This window comes from Anastrepha obliqua, chromosome 3, assembly GCF_027943255.1.
Source record: "Anastrepha obliqua isolate idAnaObli1 chromosome 3, idAnaObli1_1.0, whole genome shotgun sequence".
NCBI classification, from domain to species: Eukaryota; Metazoa; Arthropoda; class Insecta; order Diptera; family Tephritidae; genus Anastrepha; species Anastrepha obliqua.
The window spans coordinates 122,867,103-122,875,485 of record NC_072894.1 but is presented as its reverse complement, the minus strand read 5'-3'; the positions used below and the strand labels follow the sequence as shown (position 1 = coordinate 122,875,485).

General features: G+C 39.9%; 1 pseudogene; it reads left to right on the top strand.

Annotated features, from left to right (window-relative positions):
• The first annotated feature begins 303 nt into the window (after positions 1 to 303).
• LOC129242187 (enolase-like) lies at positions 304 to 7,773 on the top strand (annotated as a pseudogene).
• Positions 7,774 to 8,383: the final 610 nt, after the last annotated feature.

The window sequence follows — 8,383 nt, the reverse complement described above, 5'->3', positions numbered from 1 at the left end:
ACAAATGGAGGCACCTACAGTTTCAAGCCGACTCCGAACGGCAGATATTTTTATGAGGAGCTTTTTCATGGCAGAAATACACTCGGAGGCTTGCCATTGCCTGCCGAGGGAGTTAAAAATATACTTACAAAAGCACACTTTCGTAATAAGTCTGAAACTATACTAAACATACTTGTGCTGCCCATATGGATTTTGACGTGATAAATTTCGTTGAGACATGAATCAACTCTAATTTTTATCACAATGAAGATTTTTGTTGATACTCATTTAACATCTTTCGCAAAGACGGCGACCCTAAGAGAAATGGATGCCCTTTGGGTGGTGGCACTCAAATTGCAGTTCAACACAGACTACAAGCAACTCAAATCACGCTCAGCAGTTCTGGTTGGACTGCGTATACGCAAAAAAGGTTCAGCAGATTCATGGTGCATAGTCACATATCCATGCTTCCACCACCAAAAGCACACACTTCCTTATTCATTCTATTTCTACCTCTCACATCTCCTCTTCACGTTTATTAATTTACTTACTTACAAACTGATCTTCTCTTAATGACATTGTGTAAGCCAATTTCTTTCTCTTTGTTATATAACAACAACAACAATTTACATTTGACTCTCACTATTAGTTTTTAAGCTAATATTTGTTAATTTAAGCTATTAGTTTTTAAGCTAATATTTGTTAAAAGAATTGTGCAGCCTTGGGATATGATTAATAAAGCTACCTTTGAAAATAACGGATTTTTATTATATACCGTCTAGTTGTAATTTTGAACCATTGAACTTCAAGTTTACTTTATTGCTCATCTTTGCAGTATTTATTTAGTAGAAATAAAATGTTTTGTAAGCTTAATATAATTCTTTATCTAATTTTTGCCAGCGAATATATCAACACTAGTATTTCTCAGTGCTATCCATAATTCTCCCCTGTAGGTAAATTTATAATCTTATTTTCTTTAAATATTTAGAAGTGTAGAATTTTATGAACTCTTTTCTAATAAGCCAGTTGAAAAAATTGAAATTAACTACTATTTATTTGGTTTTTCCCGACAAAATGAGAGATTCGTGTTAGATATTAATTAAAAATGCTTCTTCTCAGCCTTGGATGTCTATGAGTGCTTTAAAATTTTCGAAATCTGTTTACAAAATATTCTTTTAACACGAAAAACTTCAAACTTCCAAGATACTCCAATGGCCTGCGAAAGCTTAAAAACCCGCAAAATAAGTCCTTTTAAAGAAAATGAAGTTGGCGGTTAAAGTGACAGATACCTGCAAACGGCCATATTTTCCCTGATTTTCATTAAAATTATTTAAAATGAGGAAGTCAATATATTTTTTTCAAAATTGGCATACAGTTTATTTATACCTTAAAATAATATAAAATTTATTTTCTTTATTTTAATCACTTAAATGGCGAATGTACACTCAATTCTTCCAGGAAGGTCGCAGCGGGGCTTCTCAATCGGCGGGCATTGTAGCATCGGTGTCAGTGACCTGAATACAAAAAACCAAACATTTTTTTGCTTATTAAAGTCATAATTTCTATATGAATTAACAATAGATGGAAAACAAAATTCGCGGAATAAAATGGTTAAAAAACAAAAAATTAATTTTGGGGCGAATTTTCCTATAGCTTTTGTTTCGAAAATATTAGTTTTTCGAAAAATTTTCGAGAACTTGCAAATTCACATACTTCGCGGGATTAAAATTTCGCTCTAGTTATTTTTTTCATAAGTTGGCAGCATTGTTAATAACACCATGACGCAGAAAAATGTTTATAAGTGGTACAAAGGCTTCAAAGAGGGTCAAGAACGTGTTGATGACTTGGAGCGCTCCGGACGACCATCGACGTCAACAGATGACCAACACGTCAATAAAGTGAAGGAGTTAGTGCTCAAAAACCGTCGGTTGACTGTTAAAGACTCTACTGATATGATCGGAATATCAGAAGGATCTGTGAAAACCATTTTGAAAGACCATTTGGGCCTAAGAAAAGTCAAATCTCGTTTGGTACCGAAAACTCTCAATTTCTTGGAAAAAAGTCGTCGCGTTGATGTGTGTGAAACAATGCTTTCAGACTATCAGGACAAGCTCAAAAGCATCATTACGAGAGATGAGCCTTGGATTTATACTTACGACCCTGAAATAACCGACCAGTCAAACGAATATCGTGCCAAAGGCGAGGCCAGACCGAAAAGAGCTCATCAAAGTCGTTCAAAAATAAAGGTCATGATGACAGTTTTCTCGGTTTTCGTGGTGTGGTGCACTATGAATTCCTTCCACCTGGCCAAACTGTTAATAAGGAATATTATTTGAGCGTTATGCGTCGTTTGCGTGAAGCAATTCGTCTAAAAAGACCAGAATTATGGGCCAACAACTCTTGGTTTTTGCATCACGATAATGCACCGTCCCACACTGCACTCGTTCTTCGTGACCATTTCGCCAAACATTCCACGCATATCGTTCCGCAACCACCGTATTCGCCGGATTTGGTTCCGTGTGACTTCTAGCTATTCCCAAAACTCAAGAGACCACTCCGGGGAGCGCGTTTCGAGTCGATTGACGAGATAAAAGCTGAATCGAAGAAGGTGCTGATGGCTATACCGGAAATGGACTATTTGGCATGTTTCGAGGATTGGAAAAATCATTGGCATAAGTGTATTTCATGGAGAGGGGATTATTTTGAAGGGGATGAAATTGATTTACAAGAATAAATAAAGATTTTTCATTTGCAACCAAATTCACCTTACTTTTTGCCCACAGAGTATGTTATGCGAACGACGCTGATCTCATAGCCAACTCAGAGGATGAGGAATGTCTGTATCACAAACTTATAGTCACTGCAAAAATATTTAATATGGAGGTATCGAATTGAAAGACAAAGAGCTTAAGGTGTACCAAAGAATCCAATAAGGTGCAAACTGGAAATAGATCGAACTGTTATTAATCAAGTTTAAATACCTCAGGGTAGAGATCTCCAGTGACCACAATATTATTAAGGAATTGCGGGAATGATATGCTCAAGGCGGCAAGTTATCAGGATGCCTTCGAGACATAATATGAAGGGAAAATGTGCTTAAGAATGAAAGTTATACCGGGCTATACAAATCTGTGATATTTAAGACCCATTCTAACGTATGGGGTGAAGGCGAGAGATGAAAATACAAAAACAAAAGAAATGCTATGCACTACCGAAATGCAAATTTTATGAACCATCGTAGGAAAAGCTCGTCTAGATTGAAATGGAGGAAATGAAAGTTACTGGCATTGTTAATTTGTAAGGACTTGAAGACAAGCTTGGAATGAACATATAACAAGGACATCTAGTGATCGAATAATAAGGATTGTTGGATATTCTAAACCAAAAGGCAGACGTGCAGCGAAAATACCTCCAAAACGATAGAAGGAGAGCTGGATATCTACGTCAATTGAAGAAACATAAAATTATTATTATTAGGGAGGTTGAATTAGTTTTAAAGGTGACACACAGATGGCGCTATTTATCACTTTATCGCGTTGGCAATACTGAATATATATTCATGACAAAGCCTCATCCCTAGGCTTTGTTTATCAGTATCTGTCATTTCGCTGAAGTATAAACAACGCAGTGTTTTCGTGCTCCGAGTATGTCAACTTTCGTGCCGTCGAAACGCAATTTGCGGGAAGCTTTGCTTTTCTGCTTCAATTTGAAAAAAAAAAATACAGCCCAAGCCCGTGAATTGCTGCAGGAGGCCTACCCAGACCATACTCCGTCGATTTCAACATGTGAGTACTGGTTTCGACGATTCAAAGGTGGTGATTTTCACACCGAAGACAAGGAGCGTCTTGGCCAGCCCAAAAAGTTCGATGACGCGGAATTGGGGGAATTGGTAAACGAGGACTCGTGCCAAACCCAAGAAGAGCTTGCTGAATCATTGGGCGTTGATAAATCAACCGTTTGCAAGCGTCTAAAAGCGATGGGAATGATCCAAAAGCAAGGACATTGGGTCCCGTACGAGTTGAAGCTGCGCGAAGTCGAACGGCGATTTTTTACGTGCGAATTGCTGATCGAGCGACAAAATCGGAAGGGTTTTTTGCATCGGGTGGTGACTGGCGACGAAAAATGGATCCACTACGATAACCCGAAACGCAAAAAATCATGGGGTTTGCCCGGCCACGCATCAACGTCGACGGCCAAGCAGAATATTCACGGCAAGAAAATCATGCTCTCCATTTGGTGGGATCAGGTCGGCGTCGTATATTTTGAGCTGCTCCAACCGGGCGAAACAATCACGGGGGATCGTTACCGACTGCAATTGATGCGTTTAAGCCGGGCATTGAAAGAAAAACGGCCGGAAACGGTAAAAAGGCACGACAAGGTTATTTTGCAACATGACAACGCTCGGCCGCATGTTGCTCAACCTGTCAAAAAATACCTTGGAACGCTTGGCTGGGAAGTGTTACCCCACCCGCCGTATAGTCCAGACATAGCTCCCTCCGATTATCATTTGTTCCGGCATATGAGTCTCGATTTGGCGGACCAGCGGTCCTCCTCGTACGAGGCTACCAAAATATGGGTTGAGTCATGGATAGCCAAGCAGCGGCCAGAATTTTGGAGAAACGGCATCCGGAAATTGCCCGAAAGATGGGCGAAAGTTGTAGCTAGCGATGGCCAATACTTCGAATAAAATATTTTGTACCGTTTTTTCACAATAAAGCCCCAAATCTTCGAAAAAAAACCTTTAAAACTGATTCAACCTCCAATATATTTCATTTTTATTTTATTATATTGGATTTGTGACTTTAATGGATTTTATTTTTACTTCTGAAATGAAATGTAATTTATCTTGCGTGAAGAAAAACAGGCAAGAAGCCCATAATCAAAGACAAAGGCGAAGAGGAAGACTCCGACATGTACAACGTTTGTTTCACATATATGTGAAAGTGCTACAAATACTACTAAACACCTCTTCACATTCTCTTACTCATCTAACCCCTCCTCACTATGGATCGATCCGGCGTAAACAGCACATTTCATTGACCTACTGTTCAATAACCTCTATGACAACAGATAGGTAGGGTAGGTAGGGCTTAAAAAGTCCGCTCCAACAAAAACAATTTTATAAAGGGTGGTTAAATTTAAATAAAATACAATTTTTTTTAGGAAATTAGTGTCATTTATCTTTATCTCTTTAATATGATAACATTGGTATGGCTCAATTATGTATGGAACAAAATATCGGCCAAATGACCGCCGTGGCCTCGGCGCACACCTCCATCCGATGGTCCAAATTTTCGATGACACTGAGGCATAATTGAGGTTCTATGCCGTTAATGTGCCGAATTATCTCATCCTTTAGCTCTTGAATTCTTGCTGGCTTATCGACGTACACCTTTTCTTTCAAATAACCCCAAAGAAAGAACTCCAACGGTGTCAAATCACATGAATTTGGCGGCCAATTGACATCGTCGCGACGTGAGATTATTCGGCCATCAAATTTTTCGCTCAAAAGAGTCATTGTTTCGTTAGCTGTGTGACAAGTGGCACCATCCTGTTGAAACCACATATCGTCCACATCCATATCTTCCAATTCGGGCTATAAAAAGTTCGTTATCATCTCACGATAGCGAACACTATTCACAGTAACTGCTTGACCGCCCTCATTTTGGAAAAAGTACGGCCCAATGATGCCACCGGCCCATAAACCGCACCAAACAGTCAGTCACTCTTTGTGAGTGCATTGGTTTTTCGGCAATCACTTTTGGATTATCATTCGTCCAAATGCGGCAATTCTGCTTATTGACGAATTCACTGAGGTAAAATTGTGCCTCATCACTGAAGATGATTTTCTTCGAAAATTGGTCATTCACTGTTGCCATTTCCTGAAATGGTCAAGAGGCTTAAGTTCTTGAGTCAATTGCACCTTGTAAGCGTGTAAATGCAAGTCTTAATGCATAATGTTCATCAACGACGAGCGTGAGAGGTGCAATTGTTGGGCACGACGACGAGTTGAGGTGGACGGCTCTTCAACGACACTATCGCGAATAGCAGCAATATTTTCTGCAGTACGAGCTGTACGAGCATGCACTGCTGTTTTCACATCTCCTACAGACCCGGTTTGCTCAAACTTTTGCACAAGTTTTCCGATTGTACGCACATTTGGACGACTAAATTGATCGAAAAAATCGCTAAGTGCGCGATATGTATTTTGATTTGAACGCCCGTTTTCATAATGAGCCTCAATAACTTTAACGCGTTGCCCGATTGTGTATTTTTCCATGGTTCAAATTGAGTTAGTCTGAAATTGAAAATTGTCAAATGAAATGCGGAAAAGAAGTTGACGTTTAGGTGTGGTTTATATTCAATATCGACCCTTAAAATTTAACTACCCTTTATTACTTTATTTTTCTCTGACTAGAGGTGTGCACCCATTATTATTATTGTACAAACCATTGGCAACAAGAGAGTTTTAGAAAGCGACAAATGCTCTTTATGGATGCTAGGGTGAGTAGATGCGTGTGACTCTAGGAAAAACACACTAACACAAGCGTCGAGGAACGGTGATGCCAAACCAAGCAGAGGTGGCAAAGTCAATGGGACACTGAACCAAGTGGCAGATGGATGGTGAAGCTGACTAGTAGAATAAGCAAATGGGATCAAAGGAGCTTCGGGCAAGTGGGATATTTCATCTGTCAGTTTTCTCGGGCCAAGGATACTTCCGGAAATACTTACACTGCATGGGTAAGGTAAGCGACCTCAGGTGCATATACTGCAGATCACCGAGGAATGACACCAATCACACATTCCTTAGTTGCCCCAGGTGCCTCGTGGAATGAGAGGGAGCAGACTGGCGACATTATGCCAACCAATGTGATCGGTAAGACGATTGAATGCGAGGATAACTGAAATGCTGTTAAAAGATATGGAGCGGAGCCTCACAGACAGAAACATAAGAAGACGAGTTCTAGCATAAAGTTAGCTACAAGCATGGTGGACGCGAACGTGAACGAATAGAACTGATCCATTTGATGGACGCCATTCTGGACCCTCCCGACGTAAAGCAGAAAGTAGTCCAGGGAAGGGAGTATCCCCAGAGAAGAAGGAGGGATCGTTTTTGTGGCCACACCACTCGACGCGGTAGATGACGGTCGCTGTAAGTGCGAAGGCATTTTGAACCCCACTTCACCCAAAAAAAGAAGAAAAGTGCTCTTTATTGCATTACCGTTATTATCATCTGTGACTGGGATACCAACAAGGCGCTATAGTTCAACAGATCAAATATCTCGGGTAGAAAAATAATGGTTGAACGTGAGCTTAAACGTTACCAATTTATACTAGGAATTCATAAAATATCTCCTCATTGTCTCCATTGAGGATACCTTCGATCACGATTACTGGGACGCCCGGGCCGCCATTACTGCCAAAGTGTAAGCCCAAATTGTCGGTGATGATTTGACCATAAGCAACCCTAAACGCATTCAGACCGCCGTCGAAGAGAAGGCCTGCAACTGCTTGTTGTTGAAGATCAACGAAATTGGTACCGCCACGGGATCAATCAAAGCTCATTTATTGGCCAAGAGCAATGGCTGGGGCACCAAGGTGTTGCATCGTTTCATTAAGACCGAATATACTTTATTTGCCGATCTGGTGATTGATTTGTCGCCAGGACAAATTAAGACTGGCGCTCCATGCCGTTCTGAACGTTTGACGAAATACAATCAAATTCTTCGCATCGAAGAAAAGTTGGGAGCCAAGGCGAAATTCACAGATAAGACATTCAAAAGGCCCCAGTAAATGTGAACGAATGTGTGATTCAAGAAGAGAGAGTATCCAGTGCACGTGGCATATTAAGTTTATCTTAATAGTACCTATGAAAATAATTAGCCACCTAAGTATTCACTGTCAACACCAATGTTAAATGAAATTTGTGCACTGAATTGATTTTGATTCTTTTCTTATACCCTAAATACACATAATTTAAAAATTGTATCGCATTTAAAATGTATGCAGAACTATGACTTCTTAATTGCCCTTTTTATAAAAAAACTACTTTGAATTATAACAAAAAAATACTGCTTGCCATATTCCATACGAATTTACCCACTTGTTACAACGAATTCACTCAACGATTTGATTCAACTTCAACACCAGCTGTTTAACTGTCTGCTCTGTAGAGGTTACTCACTGCAACTTTTATCTAAAAGAAATTAATTTATTTGCATGCAAATTAAAAATGCAAAAGTCCTAGTAGCAGCTAGCAACGGCGACGACCAATGCTTGAGTAAGAGCTGCTCATGATGCGGCAAGTTGGACATGCCGCCATTTTCGCTAATGCAGTAAATCTCTTTTGCTGCTTTCAGAGCATGCTGAACATTTTCATGGTTCACGCACACACACACGTCGA